This window comes from Bubalus kerabau, chromosome 9, assembly GCF_029407905.1.
Source record: "Bubalus kerabau isolate K-KA32 ecotype Philippines breed swamp buffalo chromosome 9, PCC_UOA_SB_1v2, whole genome shotgun sequence".
NCBI classification, from domain to species: domain Eukaryota; kingdom Metazoa; phylum Chordata; class Mammalia; order Artiodactyla; family Bovidae; genus Bubalus; species Bubalus kerabau.
The window spans coordinates 20,682,748-20,701,814 of record NC_073632.1 but is presented as its reverse complement, the minus strand read 5'-3'; the positions used below and the strand labels follow the sequence as shown (position 1 = coordinate 20,701,814).

General features: G+C 41.9%; 1 long non-coding RNA gene across 2 annotated transcripts; it reads right to left on the bottom strand.

Moving 5' to 3' along the window:
* Positions 1-259: 259 nt before the first annotated feature.
* Positions 260-17,991, bottom strand: LOC129619612 (uncharacterized). Of its 2 annotated transcripts, XR_008697959.1 has the most exons (6): positions 17,408-17,991; positions 11,174-11,302; positions 10,436-10,527; positions 9,534-9,600; positions 6,844-7,531; positions 260-2,432 (listed from the first exon to the last, which is right to left on the bottom strand). It is a non-coding gene; the product is annotated as an uncharacterized LOC129619612 (long non-coding RNA). The 2 variants fall into 2 exon arrangements; XR_008697958.1 differs by lacking the exon at positions 260-2,432 and having other exon boundaries at positions 6,515-7,531.
* Positions 17,992-19,067: the final 1,076 nt, after the last annotated feature.

The window sequence follows — 19,067 nt, the reverse complement described above, 5'->3', positions numbered from 1 at the left end:
ACATGGGAAACCAATAAAACTTCAAGACAAGAAGTTTGCACCACTTACGTAGGCCGCAGGCGTCCTTCCGTTCTCCCGAAGGAGAGGAGACACTGAGGTCTCCCCGGTCGGATCTTAGAAGCCCAGGCATAATTAGCAAGCATGGCGGGTTCCACACTCCAGATGGAGACTCAGCCAGAGTTTGAGAGAGAGAGAGACATGGGGAGACCAGTCTTTCGAGAAACTGATCCCAATTCTTTATTTTCCATGGTCTACTTTTATACACTGAGATGTTATGAAAAAGTCACACGGGGTCAGCAGTCCTGACTTTATCAAAGTCAGGTGCTTCATACAAATGTATACAGAGGTCTTAGGGGTGTTACATCATCTTCTGGCCAGGGGGCCTACTGACAATTTACGACCCTCTCCTTGTGACAGCGGTCAGTCAACCAGGACACTTATTTCTCCAGGGGTGATTATTCTTAAAAAAGACTCCGCCTTCCGAAGGTACCAGATAAAGTTACATTCCTATAGGGTGAGGGTGTAGTGGGTTTTAATTAAGGAAAGAATTTACTTAGCCTAAGGTCTAACGTGATTAATATCAAAGGTTAATATTTATTTCTTCTATATATTCATGAATGTGTATAAGGGCAGGGGATGTGGAGACTTAACAACAAACATTGGCTCAACAAATGAAAAACCCTTCACCAATACAATTTCTAATCAGCCCACTATACTTATACTAATAGTTTTCTAACTTCTCTAAAGAACCTGTTTTTAGAAGGTTTAAAGCATCTCGTGCCTCTCACATTTGGGAGGCTGTGAGCAAGCACATGTGGCCGGACAAGCCTGACAGGCAGGCTAGAGAACCTTCAGAAGAGTTTGTATGTTGAAACATTCCTATCATGCCCAGGAATTATTACTAACTGGAGCTCTAAGTTAACTCCTTCTCCGAAAGAGGTGGTGGGGGACAGCCCCCCCCTCCCCGTAAAGTCAGAGGTGTAGGTGAGAGCACAAAGTAGTAAAGTAGGCAGGCTCTGGTTATGGGGGTAGATGCTCGAGGATTTCCAGGGGACTCCTGAGGCTCGATCCCGCCTTTGCATATGTCGAGCCTCCTTCCTCATGACCTTTGCCATGAGCAGAGTGCCTCACGCTGGCCCCCAACATCTCCCCCTTTTTTATTTCTTAAAACAGCCAGATGCAGCTCAGTCGCGAGCTTTCGAATGCTCTGCCGAAGAATCCTGACAATACAAGGAAGAATGATTATGAGAAATAGGATTAGAGCACCAACGACAGCATAACTAGGGATATTAGAGAATATTTTTTCCAGAAATAAAGTTAGAGAAGGTGTGAAAAAAGTCATTAGCTGCTCCAGTGGCGGTAAAATCCAGTCAAGAGTGTTCCAAGGTCTGTATTTGATTATGAAGTTTCCCTAAGTCCAGGCCAATATCAGAACTATTTCAAACACCTGAGATATGATTTTTAATCTTTTCCCATTCATAATCTGTCTCGTTTACCTTCAAAGATGTCACGCATATCCACCTGTAATCAGCGTGGCATGTCAAAGCCATCTTCACCTTTAAAGCCTGTAACTCAGTCCCAATATGCATTATTGCCTCTTCTAAGGCATCTACTCTTATCTCCAATTTTCTATCTATAACTTCCTGTGTTGCTAGAGTTAAAGAAACATTTTTAGACATGGTATCAACATATTGGGCAGTATGCACTTGTTGAGTCAATGATATTGCTGCCACAGTAACAGAAGTAATTGCTACTATTAAAGCTGATATTCCTAAAATAAGTACCCACAAACCATCGCAATCACATTAAATCCGGCAGTTGTTGTAACACAGTAAGACCATAGCTATCATATAGGCACCATAAGATAGGATGGGCATTGCAACACGACAAAGGAGCAAACATTACATTGAGGGTTTAAACAAGATGAAAGCATACATTGTTCACAAGTTACTATATTAGGTCCACCTGAATAATTCATGCATACATTAAGTTTCTTGGAGTCATTAGTAAAAAGAAAAACATAAGGCGAGGGTAGACAAGCTAAAACAGAATAAGTAGAATTATTTTCTGGTTGGAGTTCACACTGCAGCTGCCCTGTCAGTCTTGCCAGGATCTCGATGTTTATCTTGCCTCCCCTGCCGACGGGCGCCGCCCCTGCTCCCTCGCTGAACCGGCCTCGGGCTCAGCGGCGGCCAAGAAAGCGCAGAGACACTGGCGGGGCTACCGGCTGCGAGCGCTGTGTGCTGGGCACCAGCAGCCAGGCTGGTTCGGCCCGCGGGTCCCGACTCGCAGCTGTTCCGTGCGGCAGCGGCGGCAGGGGCAGAGGAGTGCCCCTCCTCTTTTGTGATCGAAGCAATGGGGGAACCGGATGTCTGGGGGACTGCAACATGGTGAATCAGGCTGTCCAGGATCTAAATTGGAGAATCTGCGTCCTGTGGAAAAATACAAGCACATCCTCGACCACTAGTTAATAATGGGTCAGGACCCTTCCATTGTCCGGAGAGGAGGTCCTTCCATTTCACCAACGGCTTTGTATTTGTTGTTCCAGACGAATCAGCATTTAGGTTATTTATTACAAAGAGAGCATGTTGTAAGATCTGATGGGGGGGGGGGGAACTATACTTAAATTCCCCTTCCTTTAATTTTTTGAATTTGTATTTTTAATGTTTAGTGTGCTCTATCTACTATAGCTTGTCCCTGGGGATAATAAGGGATGCCCATGTTATGTTTTATTTGAAATTTTATACAAAATTTTTGGCATCTGGAATAGGAAACTGTTTGTATCTAACAAGGAAAATAGCTGGGTGTCTAGACATAAAATTTAACAAAACATTGGAGGGTAAATGATGTAAAAATTTTACCAAAATAGTTTCCTATAGCAATCTGCCAATTTTCATCAAACATTAGAAGAGCATCAAGTTGTTTTTTGTTATATGGAATTACAATTTCTGATGGCTCTTTACCAAATAATTCAATGCTCCGCTTTCTTCCTTTAGTATCAAAGTAGCTATCAATCCTGGATAAGAAGCCGCTACTTTTTTAGTTTGAGCGGGAAGATGGACCCATTCTAGGGGGCCGTTTTGCCATAAAACCAATTTTTTGTCTGGCTACCCCAATTAGACCTATGGGGGTTTTATGGCAAAGGAATTGTCAAGCAGTTGTCAATTTAATTTTTTAAATTTTAAAATTTACATTTTAACAACATAAATTTAGGGATATGTTAATTTAGGTCTAATGTTTAGTCTGTATAAATTTAAATAATAAATGTATAACCTCCTTACCTCATTTTGGTATACAGATAAACCTAAATGCAAAATGTATTTATATATGTATTTATATATGGCAACAAGTATAAACTTATTGATATATAATATATAAATCAATATACTTGAATTAATCTTCATAATTAATATTTTAATATATATTAAAGCAATACAACACGTACACAGCTAATACCAACACAAACCAATGTACTGTAATAATACGTCACACATAATTATACAGTATATAGAACATATATCACAGCACATCAATCCATACCAATTAATATCAGCCACACACACATTATATTACTGCAATATATATTTAATTATACAGTATATATATAATATGCATATACAGTATACATACTAATTTATATACAGATTAATTAAGTATAGATCCATAAATAGAATTAGGTATACTTTTATTATATTTTATTTATACCCATACCTAATTAGGCAAACTGTAATTAGGCAAATATATTTATATTATGTATTTATAATAATACATAAAGTATGGTTAATTGTACCACCTGTTGATAACTAAGAAATTGAGAAAACCCTTTTCTGAGTATCTCCTATTTGAGACAGCACGTCCCTCCCCCACAGGGTAAAGGGGAGCATAGGAACTACATAGGGTTGGAAAGTTCCACAGGTATCCTCAAACTGCCAATCTAACATTTTTGAACTTTTAACTACTGTGGGGGCTTGAAGGCAAATGAAACAAAATTTGACCCCTGAAATCTATCAGGGCAACTTGCCAATCATCACTATTTTGTAAGACTTGCAGTTGATCCTTATTGAATGGAATTACTATATTTGCTACTTCTTTTCTAAAAAGTTCCACACTTCTTTTTTCCTCCTTTTATAATTAATTGTGCCACCAAGCTGGGTAAGATAAAACTATTTTTCTTGGGGTCACTGGTATGGAACCAATGGGCCTTTTTGTCACAAGCACCCTGTAGGTGTATGTTTTTGTGGCAAGAATAATTTAATCTCATCTTTTGGCAATATTAATCCTAATTAACTGGTCATTTAAAGTCTCATCTACTTTAACAAGAGCGGACTCTGTCTCATTAGTCAACTTTTTCTTAGAACTGGAATTAGGATCGCCTTTTAAGCAATCAAAGGCTTTAAATCTGCAGTAGTCAGTTTTAAATGTGGGCGTATCCAATTAATGTCCCCTAATAATTTCTGGAAATCATTTAAAGTTAGTAAACAATTGCTCCGCAGCTTCAAAGGGGCATTAATCAGTTTTCAAAACTTTTGGCAGACCTAAATATGAGAAACAAGTAAAGAGGTGTTGCACAACATCTTTATAAGCTTCTCCAGTTATCGTTTTGTAACCTAAATCTGGCCTATAGCTTTTTAGATGACAAGCAACCATCTAATCTTTGCTTGAATACCTCCAGCAACGGGGAACTCACTACTCTTCAAGGTTTTAAACTTTCCCTCACCTTTTTCTCTACAGCATTCCCACCCCACATACCACTTTCTCTAATCCCACCAGCTCATTTTCAGTAGTATGCGTGGGCCAGGAACTGGGCCAGTCTTTCCCAGCAATGTTAAGAGACGTCTGTTCTGTGTCTAATAGCCCTGACATTTTATTTTCTTGAATTAAAAAAATTTTAAAGGCCTAGACGCTGTAATTTCCTGCACCCAAAAGGCTAGATCACTAAATCCAAATCCTCTGTGGCTCCTAGCCTGAGAAGTCAAGTTTTTTCCTGATACTAAGGTAAAAAGCAAAAGCTGTGTTACTCTTTGACCTTTATTAATTTGCACAGTTTTAGTAGGCGGTGAGATCAAGACTTCAATTTCTCAATATAATCAGAATCTACTACACCATGCACCACTGAAATTTTTTGAAAAGAAAGCGAGCTATGCCCTAGCACAAGTCCTACAATGCCCTCAGGTAGGGGGCCAGCCACTCCCATTAATATCGTTGCTAAATCCCCTTATCCTTCCGCTTTTCTCTTAGCCTGGGTGAGACCCCCCTGAGGGGGTTTTCTCCAAGGAGCACACTCTGCATATTGTGCACGCAGTCTGTTTTAAAAGCTCCACTGTTCAAAAAACTTTTTATCTTCCTCAGGCTTAGGCAAGACTTTGAGAGGCTTTGGGGGCAAAGTGGGGAACTTTTGGGCTCTGGAAGGCACAAATGGAGGCGGCGGCTATCGCATTAAATCAGAAAGTGGTGGATAAGTTTTTTTTTTTAAAGGTTTGCGCAGAGGGGGAGGGAGCTCGCCAGGGCTTCTGGCCACAGTGTCCTGTATGTCCTCTCCTCTGCTGATTTTTTCTTCCTTCTTCTCTTTAAATCTTTCTCAAGTTTTCTTTCCCTCACTCTATCTTTTTTCCTTCCTCTTCTCTTCTCTTTTATTTTCTATCACTTCCTTCTTGTTTCCCTCTTTCATTCTCCCTTCTTCCTTCTTACTGTCTCTCTCTCTCTCCCTTTCTTCCTGCCTTTCTCACTTTTCTCTCCCCCTTCCTTTCTCGCTACCTTCTCTTTCTTTCATTTCTTTCTCTTTACCCTCTTTCTCTTTCCTCCTCCCTTTTTCTCTGTATCTCTTTTTCTAACTTCTTTTTTTCCTTTCTGTATCTTGCTGCGTTCCCTGACTCCTTCCTCCTCCGTTCCTCTCTCCTTTTCACTCTTTAGTTCTTTTTCTATCTTTAGATCTTTCTCTATTTTCTTTCCTTTTTTCTGTTTTTTCACTTTTTTTTCTTCTTTTTTTCTCTCTCTTTTTTTTTTGCTTGGGCGAGGGCCCCCTGAGGGGGTTTTTCTGCAAGGAGCAGGCTCCGTATATTGTATATTTTTTAAAAGCTCCTTTGTTTAAAAAGGAAACTTTTTTTTATCTTTTTCAGCCTTCTGGGAGGCTTTGGCTATAAACTGGGGAATTCTTAGGCCCTGGGAGGTGCAAGTGGAGGTGGGGTAGTCGCCTTAAATTAGAAATTGTTGGATAAATTTTTAAAGGTTTGTGTAGAGGGAGAGGGGGCTCGCCAGGGCTCCCGGCCACAGCGTCCTGTAAGCCCTCTCACTCCTCGGGAGGTACAGCACAGTCTCCCTCCTTTTCTTCATCAATAGCAGAAAATATGATCTGCGCAGAAGGTGGAGACCCACTACCATCCACCGTTATAGCCTCTCCCATAGGCTATCCAACAGCCTCATGACGGGGGTCCAGAACATTTTTAATAATATTTATAGGATAAGTTTTTAGTTTTTAGTTTTTTTTTTTTTTACCTTCACCCAAGTATCTAAATTAACAGTACCCTCTTCTGGAAATTAAGGACACTGTTTTTGTACAAACGAAAAAAAAATTACTCCTATAAAGAGCTGTCTTTCGTTTGATTCAGTTACCATGTCAGAAAATTAAGTATAATAGAAGATAAAGCTTTTAGCTTTCAAAAGATCAGGCTTTTCTTTGGCCTTTTAACTTCAGAAACCGTTTTTTCTAACTCTAACCCTCTAACACTTTCAACACTTCCCACTCCTACTCGCCCTGTCTATCCTACAGGGGGGTCCGCAGCACCCTGAGTGGGGTCCTAGCCGTCCCTAAAATTCAACACTGGGGGAATAGGGTTGGGGACCTACCTTCGAATCGCCTGTCTCGGGCGCCACCTGGCGAGGTCCAGCCCCGGCTGATCCAGGGAGTTCGACGCGGGGACGGCGTCAGCGAGGATCAGGATACAATAGCTTCAATTAGATATTAATTAGAGATACAAAGAGTAATAGAATGAGGCTAGCTCAGTAGGAAAATTCAGTGGACAAAAGAGGCTGAGTAGCTTGGTTTAGGCGGGAGACCAATAAAACTTCAAGACAAGAAGTTTGCACCATTTATGTAGGCCGCAGGCGTCCTTCCGTTCTCCCGAAGGAGAGGAGACACTGAGGTTTCCCCGGTCAGATCTTAGAAGCCCAGGCATAATTAGTAAGCTTGGTGGGTTCCACACTCCAGATGGAGACTCAGCCAGAGTTTGAGAGAGAGACATGGGGAGACCAGTCTTTCGAGAAACTGATCCCAATTCTTTATTTTCCATGGTCTACTTTTATACACTGAGATGTTATGAAAAAGTCACGCGGGGTCATATCAAAGTCAGGTGCTTCATACAAATGTATACAGAGGTCTTAGGGGTGTTACATCATCTTCTGGCCAGGGGGCCTGCTGACATTTATGACCCTCTCCTTGTGACAGCAGTCAGTCAACCAGGACACTTATTTCTCCAGGGGTGATTATTCTTAAAAAAGACTCCACCTTCCGAAGGTACCAGATAAAGTTACATTCCTATAGGGTGAGGGTGTAGTGGGTTTTAATTAAGGAAAGAATTTACTTAGCCTAAGGTCTAACGTGATTAATATCAAAGGTTAATACTTATTTCTTCTATATATTCATGACTGTGTATAAGGGCAGGGGATGTGGACACTTAACAACAAACATTGGCTCAACAAATGAAAAACCCTTCACCAATACAATTTCTAATCAGCCCACTATACTTATACTAATGGTTTTCTAACTTCTCTAAAGAACCTGCTTTTAGAAGGTTTAAAGCATCTTGTGCCTCTCACAGTTGGGAGGCTGTGAGCAAGCACATGTGGCTGGACAAGCCTGTCAGGCAGGCTAGAGAACCTTCGGAGGAGTTTGTAGGTTGAAACACTCCTATCATGCCCAGGAATTATTACTAACTGGAGCTCTAAGTTAACTCCTTCTCCGAAAGAGGTGGTGGGGGACAGCCCCCCCACCCTCATAAAGTCAGAGGTGTAGGTGAGAGCACAAAGTAGTAAAATAGGCAGCCTCTGGTTATGGGGGTAGATGCTCGAGGATTTTCAGGGGGACTCCTGAGGCTCGATTCCGCCTTTGCATATGTTGAGCCTCCTTCCTCATGACCTTTGCCACGGGCGGTGTGCCTCACGCTGGCCCCCAACATAGTAGTAGTTTAGTTGCTAAGTTGTGTCCGACTCTTATAACCCCATGGACTGTAGCCCGCCAGGCTCCTCTGTCCATGGGATTATCCAGGCAAGAATTTGGGAGTCAATTGCCATTTCCTTCTCCAGGGGATCTTCTCGACCCAGGAATTGAACCCGGGTCTCCTGCACTGCAGGCAGATTCTTTACCAAAGGGGGAGTTCAATACCATGAAGCACTCATTTTACAAAAGGTTTTTTGTTAGTCATGAGGATCTGATATCACCATGAAGGGATTTAGTGTTTCTCTAGATATGAGGAGATGCAAGGATTGAAATCATAAAATCTGTCCCTAAAAACATCCAAGTATCTAAAGACCTGTCCCATCAGATTCCCTGGAGCACAGAGTGCCTCATTCTACGGGGTTGTTGAAGGTCAACAACTATAGCAGCATGGGGTTCAATCTCTAGACGCCTTTGTTGTCCAGTCATCGGCAATGCTCTTGGTTCATGCCAATCTATAGTTGACACAGTCCCCTTGTGGTCATAAATCCGACCATACTTCGGCAGGCATTTCATGACCATTTTGTTCCGTGTTGCTGGGAAGGCTCGTTCCCAGTTCTGAAGAAGGTTTTTGTTGATAAGACACTCAATGTGCTATTACTGGACTAAGTCTTAATAGTCAAAGATCTCTGGACACCTGTCTTCTAGTTATAGTCCAGGAAAGTATTCCCTCTCATTGCATCTTTTCAAACCTAGAGTTACACTATTACAATCATTGATCATATATCGAGCTATACATTTGATCAACTGCTTCAAATCTAGTCATAATTTTCATTGGAGGTTCATACACTTGGTAATATAAGAAATGATAATCTTGTGAAACAAGCAAAATACAAATGGTATAGTTAATAACACTAGTGGAATTAAAAGTAAATATTTTAGCCATGAGCCTCCCACACCAGTTTTCTTAAAAGATAGTCCAGATTAGGGAATGGGTCACTTAAAGCAGAAAGCTGATTTTTCATGTGATTCAAATGTGTTACATTAAAGGATTTACCAGGTATGAAAATATAGCATTCAGTTTGCATTATAGCACAGATATCTCCCTGAGATGCTTTAAGGTGTCAAGGGCCTTGCAGTTGTGTAGCACTGCCTCTCTCATCATAGAGATCTCAGAATTCAATAGGCTAATAGCCTGGTTACTCTCATTTAAAGCTTATCAAAGATGTTAAGGCTTAGATATGGTCAATTACATCCTCCAACCCCATTGAAGGTGCACACACACACACACACACATACACACAAGCTGCTAAATGATCATACCAGTAGAATACAGATCTTTGACCCACTGGGATCATACCAATGGTAGACTGGCTAGGGTTACCTCTAATTCATTAATGTGTATGACGTAAAATTCATGGGAATCCCAGGCTACACCTTTGTATCCAACCCTGTAGATGTGAAGGCCATAAATTAGTGCCACAAATCCACTGAGTTCCATACCAATCACTCTAATGGTAATAAGAGACATAGTTCATAAAGCACCCAGCCTTGTCTTGTAATTACCAGGTTGATTGTTTTTAGTATGACTTAACCCTTCCCAACATAAAGGAGCTTTTAAACTTAAATGACCATAACCTGGTGTTAACCATGTAGATCCACCCCATAATTGTGGAAATTTTCCTTTTCAGAGATAATAGTTTAATTTTGTTAATTGAGACTTAGCTTATCACTCCAATTAAGTTAAAATGACCCTAAGACAAAACTTAAATCTATGGCCAGCATCCCCAGAGCAGGTATTATTAATTGGCCAGGTGAGAGAATCCCATTTGTAATATCGTGAAGATAGAACAGGACTGAACACTCATCTAAAATAAATTTCCTAGTGGGTAACCCTAGAGAACATAAATCCACCAAGGAAACCAGAAGTATTAGACATAGGTAATTGGCCACAATCAAACAATTGGATTGAGTTTTAAACTAGCATAGAATCGTGTCCATGATAGAAAAGATTTGATTGATAGGCATAGGTCCAAGGAATCCAGAAAACATTATAAATGATCATAAAAGTCAGATCAGCATCTTGGGCAAGCTGTCTACTTCTGATGTCATCTTCTTCTCATCCTAGTGTAGTGTAGTTTCCTCTGTTTGAGCATTGTTTTAAGGTGAGTGTGAGGTCAGCAGCCTCTTTACAGACCAGTCCAGCTTAGGGGCCTCTGGAAGTGGGAGTTAACCCAAGAGTCAATTTCCCTTCAATTTCACTGGGCATGAGCTAGTTAAGAGTACCTGATAGAAAGATCCATCCATCCAGGTTGGAGAGTTCCTTAAACTATGTCTTCTTTCAGTCTTAACTGCAGGTCATGCGCGAGGCATCTGATCTTCATCCAAAGACAGATTACTAAGATAAGCTTCAGAAACAACCCTAGAGTGTCCTTTAATAATGCAATTAAATTTTACATTAATATACCCTAACAACAAAGAACTATCCAGGAAATGAGTCTTAGTAGATACAGACCTCCATTAACAAACTGGGATTTAACATTCATTGAAACATCTTTTTCTCCCTTAAATCACCATCATTTTTACCAAATATAACCAAATTAAGACTTGTTTGTAATATAGGTCTGGTCGCAATAAACTTTGCCTGATGATTTATATAGCCATAATTGATCATAGACTTTCATTTAAAATAAAACCTTTCAGGGCTAGGAAAGTCATGCCAAACGTTTATCACAGATTTTTCCTGACAGATCTAAGTGAATTCCTCCCTTCTCAAGGTCTCAGATTCAAGTTCCTTCAGATTTCTGTACCTGTTAGTGAAATAACCTTCCTAACTTATCTGATAAAATTACTGGAAACTAAGAGTTTCCAATCTCTGGAGGGTTCAGATAGAGAGAAAAGACAAATGTTTCAATTTGTTTATAAAATATAATTTTACCAAATTACTGTCATAATTAATTTGAAGGGAAAGTTTTTCTTAAACCTGGAAAACTAGAAACCATAAAAGTTATAAAGCATATTCACCAGTCATTCAGTCCTTTTGTTAACCTTTGTGAAGTCAGCAGATTTTTCATTAGAATCTTTCTCCCGTTCAGAAACTGGTATTTATCCAAAAGTCCTTTTCATAAATCTTTTTTTTTTCTTTTCATAAATCTTGAAGAGGAAGCATTTTTGCAAAATTTGGTTAGTGCTATGACAATATTTTGAGATAGTAACTGAATTATGCCCGATAACATTTTACCCAAACATATCAAAATTTCAGGAACTCCATACAGTTTCTAGGATATCTGTATTAGTAACATATTACCATACAATATAACCTGAGACTTATTACTCACTTGACAATACTTCCCATGTAATTCTGTACATAAAATGAACCTAATTAGTGTAATATCTCTCTTTGGGATGTTTCAGGGGCCCTCTGAAGCATCCCAAAATTAGGCTAGAAATCTAAAGAGATTTCAGATTAAATATAAATGATGCTTTGTGCCATTCTAAAATGTTCTCTAAGAAAACAAAGGTTTTATAAATCATCACTGGTATTTATTTATCTATAAAATGCTAATATAAAAGTCAGTTCTTGGTTGTTTAAGGGAGGTAGGAAGTGTGTTTTCAGTAAAGAAGGTATGAGGAATAGAATTTTGTGAAGGGAAAAGGAAGTCTGACTTCCAGGTGACTTTTTAGGATGGAAGAACACAGTAATGGGTACGATAAGGTTTGTGAAAACTGAACCATGAGGAAAGAGTTTTGTATATGTGTATGTATGTATGTGTATGTGTGTGTGTGTGTGTGTGTGTATATATATATATATATATATATATATATATATATATATACATATATGGTTAGGACTAAGTTTAAAATAAAGTTAACTAAGTTTACCTTTTAAGTAAAGTAAGCTGGTGCAAACACTTGAATTTAGCTTTTCTCTCTGTTAAGAGGACACCTTTTCTTCAGATAAAGAACTGCCTTTGACAATAGATTTAAGTTTCTTTATCTCTTAAATGATCTGTTCTGAAATTCTTTATTGGGACTTTGGCTAGCTGAACAGTATTGTTTCACAATGACTTATAGTCCTATCTGACTGAGTTGTTCTAAACTTCTTTGATATTTGTGACAAAGCTTCTTAAATCACATTTTAGAATGGCACCAAGCATCATTTATATTTAATCTCAAATATCTTTAGCTTCTCTGTACGAGGTAACTAGTATTTAGTAGTAAATGTTTCAAAATCTTATTTTATTTGGAAATAACTCTGCTATTCAATAGAATTCCAACACTTATTTTAGCACAACCCTTAGAAGTACAAATTACCCCAATCTGGAGAGACTAGACACATACTGCTAAAGAGCATAATTATTTTTAATAGAGTCTATCTAAAAGCTCATAGCTCATCTACATTGTTTAGAAGTCTTTTCACTGGAGGTCATTTCCTTGCTGACATACTTGTAACAGATATAATAATATTTAACTTATATTAAACCTAGGTACAATGGAAGTATTCTTCTTAATGTTAAGTACTCTTAGACATGTCTACATTATTTAGATCAACAACTAAACATTAATATCAGGTATTTAACACTGAATATTTCACATTTCACATGAACCTGAAATTCATTTAGGTTAATTTCTCTTGTATTTAGAATTACTGATTTGTAAGCGCTTACGTTTTTTTTTTTAGATTAGAGTTCATTTACAAACTGATCTCAGCAATCAGCAATATTATCAAAAAAAGCAAAGACACACACTGAGACATACATACATCCAAATAGACACAAGAGATCCTATAGCTTTGTTTTCCAAACTTAGTTATGAATAAAAAATGGTTGCAGTAAGATTTTAAAAGGTTTTGTTCCCCTTTATGTTCCTTTTGGTTTCAGGAATTAGATATGGTCTAGATGTATAGGAGGAGTTATTTCCTCAGGGCAAGAATTCTTAAAGAGAGAATTTTTTCTTCAAGCTTCCTCTGGAGTCTAAAGAATATTGTGACGACATTGTCAAAAATTGTATTTTTTTGTGACCATAGTTTTACAGCCAAAATTTAGATCAGATATTGCTTAACTTGGCCCTGATAACAAGGGCAGATTGGTCCCAGCAGGGATTGTCCCTCTGGTGAAGTAGGGGTCTCAGTTTGATCAGCCCCTGGCTGTTGATTACAGGAGGAAGTCCTGGAAGTTAGAGAACTTCAGTGCATTTTCCTATTCTATGTCAATAAAGATCTAACTTTTTTAGGCCATTTTTCTTGGTATTGGATCATAGCTATAGATTGACCAGTCATTAAAAAAATTTCCCCAAGGGGTTCCCAGGTGGGGCGTAGAACCTTAGAGTGAGCAATTCACATATTAGCTTGAACAGTTTGTACCAGATGTCTGTGCACTCAAACCAACAAACCAAACTGAAACAGAACTTCACCAGCCAGGAGTCACACTCCAAATGAAATAAAAAGCAAAGAGATGCCCCCAAATCAAAAGCCAAGCGGCAAGAGTGCCCCAAAAAGCAAAACAAAAACAAAAACAAAAACACCAAATGGCATAAATGCCAAACGTGACTTCCCAGTTCCACTAGACTTGTGACCTGGCAAAGTCAGTGCTAGCAGCCTTTTTCATTCTGATAGTTTTGTTAGGCAGGTAAAATAGGGAAAAGGAGTCCAAAATGGCAGTGGCTAAAAGACAAGGAAGGTCAAAGGAAGGTCCAAGGACCAGAGTGAAGACTTCAGGCAGAACAAACAGCACTCCTGGCTAAGCCCAATTTGCATAGGGCAGGCCCAGATGGAGGAAAAAACATATAAAAGGAGGAGCCAAAGCGCTTTCTCATGGACTCTCTCTCCCGCGTGCCTGCGCTCTTTTCTTTCTCTCTCTCTCACTCTCCTGCTATCTTCTAAATAAAATAGAGCTGTAACACTGATTTGCCTAAGAGCTATAGCACGGTTTGTCCAAGACCCAAGAGTTGTGACGCGCTGAGGGCTTTAATGTCCGTTGCTCCAAATCTTTGTTGTGACGAGACAAAGAACCAAGGAACATACACTCGCGTGACATCTATGGTGCCGTGACTTGGATTTAACCTGGCTGAAACAACCTCTGAGCGGAAGAGGCCAAGCACAGCAGGAGCCCAACTCAGCGAAGCTCCCGCGCTAGAAGCGGAAGGCAAAGAAACCCAGCACAGGGGAAGGCCCATCATGCTGGAAACCGGGACAGTGAAAAACGAACTCAGCAGAAAGCTTATGCGGCCTGGTCTCAGATTCCAGAAGACCTCCGGTTAAGATAAGTGGACCTTGCTCCTATAGCTGGAGGGACATTTACAATCTCTCGTTTCTTGTTTCCTCGAACCTCCTGCGAACAGGCAGGCGGCACAATTAGGGACTCTGGAGAGGCTACTCCTCAGCATGTCCCAAAGGCACTATCTGCTGAGCCCCAATAGCTGTTACACAAGCCGGTGGGGGTTCTTCTGTCCTTTATCTTCTCTGTGCCAAGGATCTGACCAATGAAACTGTGAGCACCGGTCAGATATTTAGCAAGTTTTCCAGCGGGCTATGAAGGGGATTCCTTGGCATGTTTTTCCCATTGCTTTTTCCTCCTGTCCTTCAGCTCTCTCCTGGGACTCAAGCCCAGCCAAAACTAATGAAACTCAGGCTCTGATGTCTCATTGCAAAAACTCATTGAGATACAAAGAGATAAGAGGTGGATTTGTTAGGATCCAGGGAGAAGCCACCCTTCAGGGTGTGAACCATTGCAGAGGGCAAGGGCCATGGGATTAGGCCTGGCTAGGTTTTGTGAGGGGATGGAATTCATATGCTAATGAGTGAGAGGATCATCCCAGCCATTGGGAAACCACCCATTCCTCCCTCTTTTGCCTTGGAGCTGTCCTGCCACCTCTGGGTGTGTCTGTTGGCTTATAGATTGGGGATTAAGGTTTACTTGAATTTGACTTGTCATCTTGGACCCAATTAATTTTAATTGGTTTACATTATACCCTTGTGCTATGTCATTCTTTCAAAGGTTGTGCTCTGCCCCCTTCCCTCCTATTTCATGCTCTTTTCCTGAGCCCCATCCAGACCCACAAGGTTGCTTCTACAATCTTCTGGATAGACAACCAGAAAATAGCTGGCCTTAGCAAGGAAATACTCTATAATATCCAACCCCCTAATCCTACCCAATACTGGTCACACTGGAGATCTTGGGGACGCCCAAACTCCAGTCCAGGGGAATCCCAGGAGGTCATCACGCCTTGACCTGCCTAGGGATCGGTCTTCAAAAGGTTGTCACGCCTCAACCTGTTCGGGGATCCTCTAGTCCCAGGGGTCCCAGGAGGTCCTCACGCCTCGACCTGCCCAGGGACCCAATTCTCGGGAGGCTGTCACGCCTCGACCTGCCCGGGGATTCGATCTCTAGGAGGCTGTCATGCCTCAGCCTGCCTGGGGATCTGCACCCTGACCCGGGGACGCCTGGCTTTCAGGTTGCAACAGTTCTGGGTAGGATAAGCTTCACAAAGATTCACCCCTAAGGAAGTCCACCCATGGAAACATAAAGAAGCCTATTACTTGTGGCACTGTGCCCAGGCTCAGCAATAACTCAGGAGCCCAGTGAGAACCCCATTGCCTTTCTGGAGAGGCTAAAAGAGGCACTCCAAAAGTTTACTAACCTGGACTTAGATTCTTACGAGGGACAGGTGATTTTAAAGGACAAATTCCTGTCCCAATGTGCATCAGATATCAGATTTAAGTTACAGCAGCTACAACAGCAGGACCCTGCTGCCTCTTTAGATGAGATGGTCCAGACAGCCACCAATACCTTTTATAACAGAGAACAGGAGAAGGAGGCCAAGGCCCAGGAGAAGGAGAGAAAGAAAGAGACAAGGCATGCCCAGATGCTGGCTGCCCTCCAGAGAAGCCCTATGGCAAACCCTGAGTCCTTGAGGGACAAGGCACGAGACAGATGCCTGATCTGTAGACAGGCGGGGCATTGGGCCAAAGAGTGTCCAAACCGTGACAAGTCTCCTAGAACGGCTTGCCACAAATGCCATCAACTGGGACATTGGGCGGCACTCTGCCCTGGGGACCCAAGAGCCTCAAGGTCAAGCGCCAAGCTTACCCTCACGATGGTTCAAGAGGACTGAAGCGGCCCGCTCCAGCCAGCCCGCCTGTCACAGATAACCATCATGGGGCTGGAGCCAAGGGTGCAACTGGATGTGGCAGGTAGGTCCGAGAATTTCTTGGTTGACACAGGGGCTAACTACTCTGTCTTAATCTCCTACTCCGGAGCCTTTTCCTCCCAAACCTGTACCATTTTGGGTGCTATAGGAAAAGCAACTACTAAAAGATTCACCCGAGCACTTCTTTGTTGCTGGAATGGACAGATATTTTCCCACCAGTTTCTGGTGGTCCCTGAGTGTCCTATTCCCTTATTGGGAAGAGATATACTCACTGAACTGGGGACCACCCTTGTGATGGGAAGTTTTTCAGCCCCTAGAGCTCTACAGCTCCTGGTTACTACTGAAGAACGCATTACACTTTCAATAGAGAGGGACCAAAAACTATGGGAAGACAAAATTAACCCCCAGGTGTGGGACCAGGGGATTCCTGGAAGAGCCCACCAAGCTGAACCGGTCATCATTGTCCTCCGAGATCCCACTCGGTTTCCTAACCGGAAACAATATCCTCTCAAAAGAGAGGCTCAGGAGGGACTACAGCCTTTAATAAATAAATTCCTTGCTTGTGGGCTATTGGTCCCCACCAGTTCGCCATGTAACACCCCAATCGTCTCAGTAAATAAAAAAGACGGAACCTGGCGACTGGTTCAAGATCTCCGGATCATTAAGTGAAGCTGTAGTCCCCCTCCATCCCACAGTACCCAATCCCTATGTAATCTTGGGAGAAATCCCACCCAGTGCCAAGTGGTTTACAGTCTTGGATCTCAAAGATGCATTTTTTTTTGCATACCACTGGCTAAAGAATCCCAATATCTTTTTGCCTTTGAGTGGGAGGCCCCAGGAGAAAAGCACCAACAGATGACTTGGACAGTATTACCTCAGGGGTTCAGAGATAGCCCCCACCTGTTTGGACAGGCCCTTAGCCAGGATCTCCTAGATCTGGACCTGGGACCTAATGGGAAAATATTACAATATGTAGATGACCTACTAATCTGCTCTCCAGATGAGAAAAGTGCCCAACAACATTCAATTCAGGTTCTAAACTTCTTGGCAGAAAGGGGATATAAAGTCTCCCATGCTAAGGCACAGATGGTCGAGACAAAGGTCACTTACCTGGGAGTTCAGATTACACACGGGTCCAGGAGGCTGTCCTCTGATCGGGTACAAGGAATCCTCCAGTTGCCCTCCCCCACGACTTGAAAACAATTGCGAGCTTTCCTGGGGCTAACTGGTTATTGTAGAATCTGGATACCCAATTATGGTCTAATTGTCCAGCCCTTATATGAAAGCTTAAAGGGACGAGATGATTCAATCCCACTGATGTGGGGAACTCCTCAAAAGAAGGCAGAGGCTACACTAAAAGAGGCCTTAACTCAGGTACCTGCCTTGAGGTTGCCAGACCCAGAAAAAGCATTCCAACTTTATGTCCATGAAAGAGAGGAAATATCCTTGGGAGTATTAACTCAAAGGTTGGGATCTGAGCCCCAGCCTGTAGCTTACTTATCCAAGAGGCTCGATCCAACTACCCAAGGTTGGCCCCCCTGCCTTCGAAATCTTGCAGCTATTGCAATCATGATAGAAGATGCTTTAAAACTCTCCTTTGGGGGCAAACTAACTATTTTTACCAGCCACCAAGTAAAACAACTCCTAAATGGGAGAGGCCATTTATGGATGTCTGATCAAAGAATCCTCAGATATCAAGTAATGCTGATGGGAAATCCAGGCCTCACTATATCCCCTTGTGAGGTTCTTAACCCAGCCACCCTCCTCCCTACCCCTGAGGGCTCTCTCCCCTTTCACTCTTGTCTAGAAACCTTGGACCACTGGACAAAACCCCAAGAAGGATTGTCAAAAGATCCTCTAACCAATCCTGAGGAAATCTGGTATGCTGATGGAAGCAGCTTTGTCTTGTATGGAAAAAGAAGAGCCGGTAGTCTCCAATTTTGAGACCACAGAGGCTAAGCCTCTGTCACCAGGTACTTCACCCCAATTAGCTGAGCTCATAGCCCTAACTCGGGCTTTAGACCTGGGAAAAGGAAAAAGAATAGCCATTTACACTGACTCCAAGTCTGCCTTTCTAGTGCTACATGCACATGCGGCTGTTTGGAAAGAAAGGGGCCACTTGACCACCCGAGGGTCCCCAATCAAATATGGTGATCAGATTCTTCGACTCTTGGAGGCAGTCCATCTGCCCACTGAGGTTTCAGTCTCCCACTGTAAAGGACAACAAAAAGGGAACACGGAAGTGGCATGAGGGAACCAAGCAGCTGATCTGGCAGCTAGGAGAGCAGCATTACAGAACCATGACCTAATAGGGATTGCCACCTTAGTTCCACAGACTAATTTGCCAGAAACTCCTTCATATACTGAAGGTGAGACTCTTAAAGCTAAGAGCGAGGGCTTTCAAGAAGATCATATGGGGTGGTTCCAAAAGGAGGAACTCCTTTTTCTGCCTGGAACCTCCAATGGAAGTTGGTAAACTCCTTACATGCCACTACTCATTTAGGAGAAAAGGCCCTCCACAGATTACCAGAAAGGTCCTTCAGAGGAACAGGTTTCCAAACAACTATAAGACAGGTGGTCTCCTCTTGTCCCACTTGCCAATTAAGCAACCCCCAAGGAGCTCAAAGACCCCAGCTGGCCCAGCCCGTCCAATGATGTGGGGCCTACCCAGGAGAGGACTGGAAGATGGGCTTCACTCAGATGCCAGTTTCTCAAGGGTATGAATACCTATTAGTTATGACACATACAGTCACAGGATGGATTGAAGGCT